We start from the raw sequence: 14347 nt of genomic DNA, 5'->3' as shown, positions 1-14347 counted from the left end.
TTCTCGAAGTATCCAGAAGTAGAGATCATCCCGGCCCTCACTGCTGAAGTGGTGATTTCCGTTATCCAGAAAACCATGGCCACTCATGGTCTTATAGCTGAGATAAAAACAGACAATGGACCACCTTTTCAAAGTAATGAGCTGGCTGGTTATCTGAAGAGTACTGGGACCCGTCATCGCAGAATCACCCCTCGTTGGCCCCAAGCTAACGGTGAGGTAGAAAGATTTATGCAGACTTTAAACAAGGTAATCAGAATTGCACTAGCTGGAGGTCAGGCTGTGGAATATGCCATTTTCTCATCATCCTTCGTGGAGTCCTCCTCCCCGGACTCCAGATTTTGTTCAGGAGAAGAGACGGATATCTAATCAGCGAGCGAGCCGGACTCGACGAGCGGTTTTATCCGATCTCAAAGTGGGTGACCAGGTATTGCTTAAGCAGTCTATGCCTGGTAGTAAATTTCGTATGCCCTTTGACTCTGTCCCGTGGAAGATTGTTCAAAGAAGTGGGTCTGCTGTTATTGCCCAGCGGGGATCAGAAATAGTGAAGCGTAAGATATCTTTCTTTAAGAAGTTTCACTCGTCAGGAATGAATGGTGATGAAATGGGAGGGGACAGTGACGATGTTGGGCCGGTGTCTCCAGGTCCTGCTGTGGAGAGTTCATCGTGTGATTCTGGGGATGTCCGAAGTAGTCTTCCAGCTGTGGTCTCTGTGGGTCAGCCGATGGATGGGCCTGCCCCGGAGTCATTGTCCCACCGTTCTGGGTCTACTCGATATGGTCTGCGTAGCAATCCGTGTCCCTCCATCAGGCTACGTGATCACCTGTGTGACTAATTACCAAATGTGTTGTAACTCATTTTTCTTTTTGTGTTTTTGGAGGAATGCAGTGTTGCTGGCCTGTGACGCAACAGGCCAGCCTTTGCAAGTTTAGTGATGGGGGTATTTGGAGTGGTGCCAGTTGGTATTTGTGGAATCCCCGGATGTTCCGAGGGATTCCACCTCGTTGTGTATTGTATTGTGGTTTACTCCGTGGCCTCCGGCCCGGAGCTATAAAAATAAACAGAGGCGTGACCAAATAGGGAGTTGCCGCGCGGTGATCACAGAGGCTTTGTGTGATCAGCAGAGTCCCGCACGGAAGGCCTTATCCGACCACGCCGGTCTCGTTTCACCAAAACCAAGGACTCGTGTGAGTTATTTACAAGTACCATAACGCGCCTCCCGCTAACGCATGTTGTAGCTCTTATAAGAGCTACAACACCACAAACTGGCGATGAGTGTGTGTGAACCCTCGACCCGGGCTTTGCTCCGTGCAGCCGCATGTTAGACGCGGTGCTCGCACAGCGGGGCACAGCCTAAAAAAAAATTTAAATAAGGAAGCAAACAAAGAAGAGCGGCGGCCGCCCAACATGCGGTGCTCGTGCTGGCTCTCTTTAAAGGATAATTACAGCATTAGAAGACAGAGCGGCGGCCGTGCATGACATGGTGCTCGTGCCGGCTCTGATCATTTCTTTAAAGAAGAATAGAGGATTGAAACAAGGAATATTCTTCTAAGATCCAGAGGCCCCCTCTAAGTAACAATTGATATATTTTGTATTCTCAAAAAAATAATAATCAGACAAGACAAAAGCAGATTACAACAAGGTCTCTCATCTTCATTTTGTCCAGATAGGGAAGTGCTGGAGGCACAGACTAATAATATTCTGCCCATCACAAACACAAATACTCCTGGTGCCAACACACTAGGATTAAGCCCAACAAGCCACAATGTCTGCAATACCACCGGTCGAACCTTTCATTGTATAAGGAGCGCCGTCTACCCAGGCTCCAAAGTGGAAAGAGTGGGTAGAAAGAGTACTCCTATTCTTTGAGGCCACCAAAGTAGAAGATGACCAGAAACGTGCGTTACTGATCCACATAGGAGGTAAAGACATATACAAGATAGCAAAAAACCTCGTAGAGAATGAACCCAAAACATATGCTACGCTGATAGCAGCACTTAACAGGCATTTTGAACCTATGGTCAATACGGACTATGAAAGATTCATATTTAGACAAGCAAGGCAACGCATGTAAGAATCGCTAGATGCTTTCCACCTAAGACTAAGAGAATTAGCGAGCACATGCAGATTCACTGATGAGACTGAAGAGGTCCGGGGACAGCTCATCCAAGGGTGTGCGTCCCTTAGGCTTAGGGAGCGCATCCTTGAGGAGTCTGGAAAATCTCTACCCGATATCCTACAGTTGGGCCGCACTAAAGAGCTGTCAAGAGCCAGAGCTTCGCACATGGAAGCAGCTCTACAGCGTCCTATCAAAGAAGAGGTGACCAATGTGGTTACTGCACCTAGTAGTCGACCCCGACAAACGGGGAATAAGGCCCGAACCAGACAGTGTGGATATTGTGGTGGTGTGCCACACAGATCATCAGAGTGCCCAGCTCGAGGGAAAGTGTGTTCCAGCTGTGGAAAGTTGAACCATTTTGCAAAGGTGTGCAGATCGAAAAACACTCGAAGCGTATCTGTCAACGTTGCAATCGAAGAGACGCCTACAGAAAAGTCGGAGCGGGGGAGTGATATGGATGATGACGAATCGGTAATCCATGTCGTACACTCTCTATTTGCCGTCCGGCCGTCCAGTCATCACTCATCACAGCTTCCAAAGTGTCAGATCCTCGTGGGTCCGCATGAGATTGTTGCGGTGGTGGATACAGGAGCGTCCATCAATTTACTGGCTGCCGAGGAACATTGCAGGATGTCACCAACTCCGGCACTGGACAAGGCGAACGTTAAAGTATATACTTATGGGCAAAGCACCCCGTTAATTCTGAGAGGCATGTTCCAGACAGTTATCACTCATGGGTCACAATCCACACCTGCTAAGGTATATGTGACAGAAGGGGGAACGGGCATGCTGTTAGGTTGCAAGACCGCGGAGCAATTAGAAATTGTGACATTTGCATTGAGCATTCACAAAGAATCCGTGGCGGAACTGGTCGCCCGATATGATGAGGTATTCCAAGGCATTGGGTGTTTAAAAGGCCGAGAGATTAAGCTACATATCGATCCCACTGTGCAACCGGTAGCCCTCCGCCATCGGAGGGTGGCGTTCCAACTTCGACCACAAGTGGAAAGAGAGTTGGCTAACTTAGAGAAAGCGGGAATCATTGAGAAAGTGTCTGGGCCCACTCCTTGGGTATCTCCGATTGTCGTAGCCAGGAAACCTAAACAGCCTGGTGAAGTGCGGATATGTGTGGACATGCGCCTCCCCAATGCTGCCATAAAAAGAGAAAGACATCTGACCCCTACCATTGATGATATATTGGGAGAACTACGTGACTCTAAGTGGTTTTCGAAACTGGACCTCCTATCCGGACAGTGGCGTAGCGTGGGGGGCCGGCTGCACCAGGCGCAACATCTTGGAAGAGACCAAATCCACGGGTTAGGGGGCGCAAATTACTTGCCTTGCCCCGGGTGCTGACAACCCACGCTACGCCACTGTATCCGGATACCATCAATTGGTGCTAGCCAAGGAATCACGTTATATCACGACTTTCTCCACACATGTGGGGCTCCGAAGATATAAACGGTTGAGTTTTGGAGAGTCCAGTGCTGCGGAGGTGTTCCAGAATGTCGTCCAGGAGATGTGGGATGGTTTGCCTGGGACTATCAATGTCAGCGACGACATTCTTGTACATGCTCCTACCATTGAGGAGCATCACACCAGGTTACAGAAGGTACTCCAGCGAATTCAAGATTCTGGACTGACCCAGCACCGTCAAAAGTGTGAGTTTCTAAAGGACAGAATACAATTTTTCGGATATATTTTTTCCACCAGTGGGGTAACCCCTGATCCAGCCAAGGTGGATGACATCAAGAAGGCACTTCCTCCTACAAACATCACCGAAGTAAGGAGCTTCCTAGGGATGGTGAACTACTGTGGCAGATTTATGAAAGATTTGTCTAACCTTACGCAGCCTCTAAGAACTCTCACCAAATGGTCTGAGCCATGGAGATGGGGTTCTACTGAGCAGATTGCCTTTGACAATATCAAGGATGCTTTGTCCAGCGAAACTGTCCTAAGGTATTTTGATCCTAAGAAGAGTACCAAACTTGCCGTTGACGCTGGGTCAAAGGGCCTTGGTGCAGTGTTATTGCAGGATCAAGGAGAAGGAAATTGGTCCCCCGTTGCGTATGCCAGCCGGTCACTCACTGACACGGAACAGCGATATTCACAAATCAAAAAAGAAGCAATCGCTATGCACTGGGGTTGTAAGCATTTTCACATCTATGTGTATGGTCGCCCGTTTGTGGTAACTACCGACCATAAACCGTTGCTTCCTCTCTTTAATGGGACTGCTTCCAAACCACCTCCGCGAATTGAGAAATGGATGTTGCAGTTACAGGACTATCGGTGCACTTTAGAGTATCGCCCCGGATCTGAAAATCCAGCAGACTATTTGTCGAGGCATCCCAGAGCTGCATCTGCCACAGAGGTTGAGGAAGCTAAGGAAACTGAGGAATATGTCAGATATGTCACTGATCGGTCCCTGCCTCTGCAAATGACCATGGATGAAGTTGTACAAGCGACAACAAGTGATGAATGCTTGCAGAAGGTTTTATTGGCCATGCAGAATAATCAATGGCATCGTCTCAAGGGACAATTACCGTTGCTGAATGCGGAGTCTCAACGGATCATTGGGAGTCTGTACCGTGTTAAGGATGAACTCACTACTGATGCTACAGGGTGTCTCCTAAGGGGAAATCGGTTGGTGATTCCTTCATCCCTCACCACTAAGGTTGTCGAGTTAGCCCATAATGGCCACCAAGAGATGGTCAAGACCAAGAGCCGTCTCCGATCAAAGGTGTGGTTTCCTCTTATGGATGAGCAAGTTGAGAGCCTGGTGAGATCTTGCAGGTGGTATCAGGCTACTGGTGAACCCAGTAGGCCTGTTCCCATTGAAACTGAACCTTCACCGACTGGTCCGTGGGTCTCAGCGAGTTTGGACTTTGGCAGTTTGCCTGATGGACGACACACGATGGTCATCATTGATGATTTCTCGAAGTATCCAGAAGTAGAGATCATCCCGGCCCTCACTGCTGAAGTGGTGATTTCCGTTATCCAGAAAACCATGGCCACTCATGGTCTTATAGCTGAGATAAAAACAGACAATGGACAACCTTTTCAAAGTAATGAGCTGGCTGGTTATCTGAAGAGTACTGGGACCCGTCATCGCAGAATCACCCCTCGTTGGCCCCAAGCTAACGGTGAGGTAGAAAGATTTATGCAGACTTTAAACAAGGTAATCAGAAATGCACTAGCTGGAGGTCAGGCTGTGGAATATGCCATTTTCTCATCATCCTTCGTGGAGTCCTCCTCCCCGGACTCCAGATTTTGTTCAGGAGAAGAGACGGATATCTAATCAGCGAGCGAGCCGGACTCGACGAGCGGTTTTATCCGATCTCAAAGTGGGTGACCAGGTATTGCTTAAGCAGTCTATGCCTGGTAGTAAATTTCGTATGCCCTTTGACTCTGTCCCGTGGAAGATTGTTCAAAGAAGTGGGTCTGCTGTTATTGCCCAGCGGGGATCAGAAATAGTGAAGCGTAATATATCTTTCTTTAAGAAGTTTCACTCGTCAGGAATGAATGGTGATGAAATGGGAGGGGACAGTGACGATGTTGGGCCGGTGTCTCCAGGTCCTGCTGTGGAGAGTTCATCGTGTGATTCTGGGGATGTCCGAAGTAGTCTTCCAGCTGTGGTCCCTGAGGTTCAGCCGATGGATGGGCCTGCCCCGGAGTCATTGTCCCACTGTTCTGGGTCTACTCGATATGGTCTGCGTAGCAATCCGTGTCCCTCCATCAGGCTACGTGATCACCTGTGTGACTAATTACCAAATGTGTTGTAACTCATTTTTCTTTTTGTGTTTTTGGAGGAATGTAGTGTTGCTGGCCTGTGACGCAACAGGCCAGCCTTTGCAAGTTTAGTGATGGGGGTATTTGGAGTGGTGCCAGTTGGTATTTGTGGAATCCCCGGATGTTCCGAGGGATTCCACCTCGTTGTGTATTGTATTGTGGTTTACTCCGTGGCCTCCGGCCCGGAGCTATAAAAATAAACAGAGGCGTGACCAAATAGGGAGTTGCCGCGCGGTGATCACAGAGGCTCCGTGTGATCAGCAGAGTCCCGCACGGAAGGCCTTATCCGACCACGCCGGTCTCGTTTCACCAAAACCAAAACCAAGGACTCGTGTGAGTTATTTACAAGTACCATAACGCGCCTCCCGCTAACGCGTGTTGTAGCTCTTATAAGAGCTACAACACCACAAACAGCACGATGCCAGGCAGTGGGATTTCAGTGCCTGCTTGAGACAAGCGCTGGGAGCAAAGACTAGGAAAGACGCGCTTCTTCGCCTTCCATCAGAATCTCATCACTCCAGACAACTTCAAGCTGGAGCTCAATCACCATTTACTGATTCCAGGCAAGGGCCTCTTGTCAGCAGCGCACCTAAGAAGTCTGCTTAGACAAAAGGGCGTGCCTCTGAACCTGCTCTCGCGCCACAGACGGAATGATGTTGGACGCAGGTAACCAGGAGGCACTTTCAGGAGGACACTATTAGCTGTGGCGGCGGAGATGGAGTGGAGAGACTGCCCAGCAGAAGCGACTGTTAAAGAGATTACACCAATCTAACAAGTGTCATTACATCTCTCTTAGAAGACAGTGCAGCTTGATGCTCTCTCTTTCCCTCTCTGACCAACAAACAACAGAGATGGGCAAAGGGCATAATTGTACTGGGATGAACTCCCTTCCCTCCTACCAACATCACTGAAACGTACCACACAGACCCCCAAAAAGCTACCTTCGATTGTTTTAACTTGTAGGATGGCCGAAGTACATAGGAGAACTTTCAGAATCACTCGCTCGAAGAAACACTGCCGGAGTAGAAACCACCCAGGGATGCCGCGTTCAGTTATGACCTCAGCTAAGGTGTTGCTACTGACTGTTAAGCGCAGGGATCGCCACAACTTGGAGAGCTTTTGGAGCCTGTAGTGCTTATGCTGTGCTCAAAGATCAGTGGAAAGGGAATCCCAGGGCCGCGTACCTCAGCCTTCTACCATACTATCACTGCTGCAAACAATATTTATAGACACATTTCAATAGTACTTAACTACCATCGCCAAATGCTATGTGCTACAGCTTAGATCACATGAGACCCTCGAAGCAGGACACAGAGGTACATGGAAGGCACAGCTCCTACTCGTTTTTCTCTCTTTCCCACCAAACTCTGAACTGCAGATGCCTGCATAACACCATGTTCTTTCTATTCGTGGCTTCGCCAGGCAACTCTTGCTAGTATGAACAATGAAATTCACATTTGAGCATGAAAACAAAGAACATTGTGGATTTTGCTATGGAGTGTGACTTGCAGACAGTATGATAATTAGGTAGTTGTGCGTTAACTAGTAGGTGACACAGCAGATATCATTTTGCAGTTCTCATCAGACATAAATGAGGTAGAACCTAGAATGTAATCAGGAGTACCCACACCAAGAAATAAAATCATAATCAGGTAAGAACCTATCAGGAGGGGTCTCTGACATCACCTGCTGGCACTGGCCACTCAGATGCTCCCAGAATGTCCCACCACCGTGGAATCCAAGATGGCAAAACCCAGGGACACTCTGGAGGAGCTCTGGGCACGACCCCGGGGTGGTGATGAACAGGGGAGTGGTCACTCCCTTTTTCTTTGTCCAGGTTCGCGCCAGAGCAGGGACTGGAGGTCCCTGAACCAGTGTAGACTGGATTATTCACCTCCCATGCCTTGCCCACTACTCAAGATTTCACAAACAAACTGGCAACTCATTACACAACCAAGGCAGACACATTGGACTCCTATTTAAAACAAAAGAAAACCACCAGCACCAACCCCTTTACTAAAATACCCTCTACGAATATACCAACCCAGCCTCTACAGTCCTTCAAACAAATATCCCAAGGTGAATTTATGGATTTGGTCAAAGCAAGCAGACCTTCCGGTTGCCCTTCTGACCCTTGTCCACCACAGATCTTCAAGAACATTCTTTTATCTACTTCTGCTGCCACACCTGTAAGAAGAATCATCAACAACTCTTTAACTACAGGAACTTTTCCTGTAGACCTGAAAAAGGCATACATACGACCATTATTAAAGAAAACAAACCTAGACCAGCAAGACCCCAACAACTACAGGCCAATCACAAACGGACCTTTCCTGGGCAAATTGATAGAAAGAGCAGCATTCTCCCAAATGTCACAATTCATTGACTTCCAAACTGGATTCTGCCCAGGAAGAGGCACTGAATCGGCACTCATAGCAATCTGGGATGATCTTAAAAACACAGTTGACCGCAAGGGAGTTGCTGCACTACTTCTCTTGGACCTCTCGGCTGCGTTTGATACGGTTGACCATGACACCGTAATTCAAAGGCTCCACGAAGCCGGCATAGAAGGGACTGCTCTCAGGTGGATTACATCCTACCTTCAAAAAAGATTTAATATCATCTATTCTCCCCCCTTCTCGTCCAAACCCTACCTCACAAAAGCAGGGGTCCCCCAAGGATAAATCAGCTGACCTTTGCTTTTCAACATCTACATGATATCATTACCAAAACTGATCAATGATTTTCATCTCTTATGCCACAACTATGCAGATGACACACAAATACTACTTAGATTAGAATGCCCCAAAAACATTGAAAACTCAGAAATCTTCAGTTGCCTCAGAGCCGTTGATCAGTGGATGACCTGGAGCCATCTCAAACAAAATGCCTCCAAAACAGAAATACTCATACGTGGGGACTGGAAAAGTTATGACCCACGTGCGCCTGGCCTGACCACCTCAGACCACCTCCTCAATTATCCAAGGAAGTTAAAAACCTTGGAATCACCATGGACTCCAAGTTAACTATGAATGCCCAAGTGGACAAACTAGCACGAACTAGCTTCATCACCTTGAAGACTCTGTGACACATCTTCCCCCACCTTGGATTTCCACACAAGGTGTAAGCTACTATCTTGCTTGTACTATCCAAACTGGATTATGCCAATGGCCTTTACAATGGATCATCTCTATCTATTGTGAAAAAACTACAACGTACTCCGAACTCCGCTGCCAGGGTACTATTACATGTAAAGCCACAAGCCCACATCTCTCCTGCCTTGAGAGCACTACACTGGTTACCCATTGCCAGAAGATGCACTTTCAAGCTGCTTTGCATCACCCACAAAGCTATACATGTAACAGGACCGCTTTTGATCAGAAACAAAATAACCAAATACAATCAACAAAGAAACCTCCGCTCAAGATTGGCACCCCGTCTTAGAACACCACCAGACCAAAAAAGACTACAGGTCAGGGTTCTGCGGGGTCGGTCGTGGAGAGCCTGGTCCATGGCAGATTTTTGGCATGTCCACATTTGGAAAGATGTAGATTTCTGAAACATCTTTTTTCTAAATGTGGGTGTGCTGGGGACCTGGTGTGGACCTGGCTCTTCGGGGCTGACTTTGTAGAACCCTGCTATAAGTGGTACATCCTTCTCCGTTCAAGCAGCCAAATTATGGAATTCTTTACCCCCAACTGTAAGAGCCACAGATAACTATCTTGTCTTCAGAAAACTTCTCAAGAGTTGGCTCTTTCCTTCATAACCACCATATTCAAACAGCTAAGGACGGCATATGCCTATGTTGATAAATATTGTTTATCTGATTATGTGTATATTCTAGTTATATATAGTTCTTTAGAAAATCTGTATCACTATGTCACAACAATAAATTACACACACACTCTTTAAACATGTTTAACTAATGTATATTTACCCATGGTTTAAATATGTATATGTATGTACATATATGTGTGTAGTCATGTGTGTATGTGTGTGTAGATCTATATATATATATATATATATATATATATATATATATATATATATATATATATATGTGTGTGTGTGTGTGTGTGTGTGTGTGTATGTTATTCTATGCTTAACGTGTTCATAGGTCATTGCATAACTCCTAGATAAGTTGTTATACTAGATACTTAGGAATCCCTGCTCGTATCTTATATCACACTTATCTACCCATCACCATATATCATGTCTCTAATCAATCTATCCTCCATTCCCACTCTGACTCATTCCAAACACATTCTACTACTTTCATCTCCTAAATAACTCGGCCTAAGCTCTTCCCTCCGCTTCCACATCTAACTTACCCAAACCTCACTTTACTACCATGTTCTCCCAAACAACCCCACAATATTCTCCCTCATTTATCTCACCCTGCTACTATGATCTCCCTAACCCTTTTCACAGACTCTTCCCTCCTCCATCCTCCCTTTACTCATCCCAAGCCTAAATCCTATTACCATTAACTCCCAATTAACACTTCTGGATTCTTCCCTCCTCCACCCCTCCATTACTCCAGTCAATCTAACTAACAAACTCACATATCCTCAGCTCAAATTAGCTCATAATAATACAAAAACTGTACTCATATTTCCCTATACTAATCCACCACTAATTCCTTTTGGGTTCCAGAGTAGCATGCTGCTCACCGAAAAGCGCTTTGACGCCTCGTCAGGGGTAGTAAGCGCTATATAAATACTATTACAATACAATACAATGCAATTAAAATAAAGCAGCAATTTTTATAGGGCACAACTGGTCATAAATGCGGCTTGAAGTAAAACAGACTGGGTTACAAATAATTAGTGTTAGAATTGGGGTTTCTGGTTGGCTAGGGTATGCACCTCAGCCAGGCAAAACTTACCCACTTTAGTCAGGGCAAGGGAGTTACACGTCCAAGATAACCCCTGCTCACCCCCTTGGTAGCTTGACACGAGCAGTCAGGCTTAACCCGGAGGCAATGTGTAGAGCGTTTGCACACCACACACAACACATGTGACGCAATATCCCCACCACAAAGGAAACACAACACCAGATTATATGAAAATATACTGTATTGCACACAACGCAATTATCAGACCAAACATCACATATCAGTACTATCCTGCTACCTTAGCAGTTGTCGGAATGTTACACATTAGTTACTCTGCAACCTAGCAGTAGTCACACAACACACAGGTTACTCAGTATTCTGCAACATAAGCAGTAGTCAGGAAAACACGTTATTACATCACAGCACTTGTCATAAGAATATCATAAAATGCCCATAGTAGGAACATTAGAAAACATATGGCAAGTTAGAAAAACATATTAGCAAGCATGTCCATAAAAGGAACACTTGCATACACATACGTTAAAAACATCAAACGCAGGTAGGTAATATATGAATCAAACAAAACTCTGTAGAAAGAACTTTGGATTGCAACTATATTGGTCCTTTAAACAGTACCTGGTTGGATGAAGACACCTCCAGTGCCTAGAAGGCGAACAATGGTGCCCCCGACGATCCTATGCGCAAAACGGGGGCCTCCCTTATACTCTGGGGTCAGAGGAGGGCGACATGCACCTCCTCTCTTTTATAGACAGGCCCCTCTGGGGACCGTGATTACTGGGGGCCCCCCAGGACCTCAACCGGCCCTCACGAGGGGGGCCAAAGCCAGCAAAAACAACTTAGGGCAGGAGGGGGGCACCACGCACCCCCTCCGGTTTAATGACAGGCCCCTCCTGGGGCACACGATCTCTGGGGGCCCCCCCAGGCCTCCACTGGCCCTTCCACCAAGGGGGGGGCCCACAGTGATGCCCATTTTACCTAACAGCAGAAAAGGAGCGTCCTGCTCCTAACGCAGAGGCCAGGGGGCACTCCCCGGCCTTCCCCTGGTCCTGCCGTGAAGCTACAAGAAGATCGGACCCCTCCTGGGGCCCGAGCAGACACTCGCCTGCACCCGATGAGGTGCGCAAGTGTTCTTCCAGCTTCCCGGGCCGCTGCGGTGATCTTATTTAAAGGGGCACAATGCATCCAGGAGCCTAAGAGCTCCCAAGGCTCCATAAGCGCGCTGCAAACCACAGAGAAGCACCCCTCGTGAAGAAATGGATGCAGGGATCAGGGGCCACAGCACCCTGCCCCTGGGGAGCTGAATCTTAAGACAAGGTCCTCAGGTGGAGGGCCCAGCTACAGGCCAGCACAAGGGAAAGGCAGCAGGTGGCAAGTCCTTCACAGTGACCAGGCAGGTCACAGGTCAGCACAGCAGCAGCAGTGCATGGCGGTTCCTGGTGAGTCCTTTCAGCCTTTGGTGTCCAGTTCCAAGATGATTCCAAGAGTCTCCAAATTGTGGGGAAAATTCCCCTGAACTTATAGTCAGTTCTTACAGTGTTTTACCATGGTAGGGAGAGGAGGTTTCAGCCAGTTACAACTGGTTCTGGGAGTGCCCCCTCTCTCCTTTCAGCACAGGCTCCAAACATGAGTGGGGGGTTAACGACCCTATTGTGTGAGGCCAGGGCACAGTCTATACAAATGCAGTTGTGCTCCGCCTCTCCCTTCTCTCAGCCCAGGAAGACTATTCAGTATGCAGATGCACCTCTGTGACACCTCCACCCTCCCTGTGTACAGCCGGTCTGAAAAGTATGCACAAAGCCCCAACTGTCACTCTGCCCAGACGTGGATTGGAGTCAAGCTGCAAAACACCAGAGTCATAAGCACAGATAAATGCGCACTTTCTAGAAGTGGCATTTCTGTGATAGTAATTAAAAATACACCCACACCAGTAAGCAGCATTTATTATCACCATCACAACCATACCAAACACGCCTACGCTACCCCTCATAAATCAGACAATACCCCTTACACATAAGGCAGGGCATTTCTAATGCAATCCTATGAGAAGGCAGCACTCACAGCAGTGAGACACCAAGTTAGGCTGTTTGTCACTACTAGGATAGGCCATGCAATATGGCACATGTCCTGCCTTTCTACATACATGGCACCCTGCCAATAGGGCTAGCTATGGCGTACCTTAGGGGTGACTTACATGTAGTAAAAGGGGAGTTCTGGGCCTGGCAAGTAAATTTAGATGCCAGGTCCCTGTGGCGGAAAACTGCGCACACAGGCCCTGCGCTAGCAGGCCTGAGACAGGTTTGTAAGGCTACTTCAGTGGGTGGCGCAAGCAGCGCTGCAGGCCCACTAGTAGCATTTAATTTACAGGACCTGGGTATAGAGATACCACTGTACAAGGGGCTTATAGGTAAATTAAATATGCCAATTAGGTATAAGCCAATCATACCAACTTTAGATGGGAGAGCACCTGCACTTTAGCACTGGTCGGCAGTGATAAAGTGCTCAGAGTACTAGAGCCAACAGTGAGAGGTCAGAAAAACCAGGAGGAAGGAGGCAAAAAGACTAGGGATGACCCTGCGTAAGGCAAAAAGTCGAACAATTAGGATTATAAATACATAGTCACCGGAATAAATAAGAGGGCAGCATAAAGTAAACATCATTACATAGGGCACCACTGGTCAAAGGAGTCCTTCAATAGTTAGCAGACATGACGTAGCAGATTTTAAGCAGTTTGAGGTAAATATACATGACTGAGTTAGAGCCTAATATGTAACTTAGATTGTAACATGGATTGATAAGAATTGGCATCAAGAAGTCTAATGCAGCAACTATTTGTGTGAGGCATAACTGATCATATACGTGAGACCTACGAGCAAAATAGGACAGTGTTGCAAACAATCAAGAGTACAGGCACAAAAACACCTGAAGTGCATGAAGACAGTAAAAGAAATTAAAAAAACTCCATAGGCACCCTTGGACCATTGGTCAAAAAGATCCTTCACAGCTGGAGAGTAATGGCAAGCGACTGGTAATGGGAGACAGGTAAACATGGAAACTGCGGAAGTTTAAGGACGTCGTGCAACACCAAGAGTTCACTTAAAGGGGAAATGGTTTGGAGAAGGACACAACGTGCAAAGTATTTAGGGGAGCATGGGGTTCAGCTACAAGGTGGGAGTTAAGTAGGTAGGAATAAGTTCACCTCAAGTAAGCAGGTTTTTGAGAAGGGATTTGAAGCTTTGAAAGAAGGGGCAAACTGTATATGCAGATGGTCACAGTTGTGCCTCCAACTCAGAGATGAGCTCGAGGTGCGGTGCCTAACCGGAAATGGTTTTGTGTATCGTTCCTGATTATTCTCTAGATTAAACTGCCTTAGGAAAGCCTCTTCTAGAATAGAAGAACCTTTCTTTCACATGCTTTTGTTTGAGTTGGTATGTCAATACCTTCCCACAAAGACAGAGCCCATAATGGAGCCCGTCCCAGCATATGACAATCAGACATCACAACAAACATGTTTAATATGCGGGTCTGCTAAAACTACACATTTGTGGAACTGGATTACAAAAGGAATCCCAATGTAGTAGCGTTGG

At 47.0% G+C, this 14347-nt stretch overlaps 1 protein-coding gene across 1 annotated transcript in view; it reads right to left on the bottom strand.

Annotated features, from left to right (window-relative positions):
• Nucleotides 1-14347, bottom strand: part of CTNNBL1 (catenin beta like 1) — a 451247-nt gene that overhangs the window by 152206 nt on the left and 284694 nt on the right. The window lies entirely within an intron of this gene.

This window comes from Pleurodeles waltl, chromosome 7, assembly GCF_031143425.1.
Source record: "Pleurodeles waltl isolate 20211129_DDA chromosome 7, aPleWal1.hap1.20221129, whole genome shotgun sequence".
NCBI lineage: Eukaryota > Metazoa > Chordata > Amphibia > Caudata > Salamandridae > Pleurodeles > Pleurodeles waltl.
Note: the sequence above shows the minus strand (reverse complement) of the source record. Positions and strands in the feature narration are given on the sequence as shown.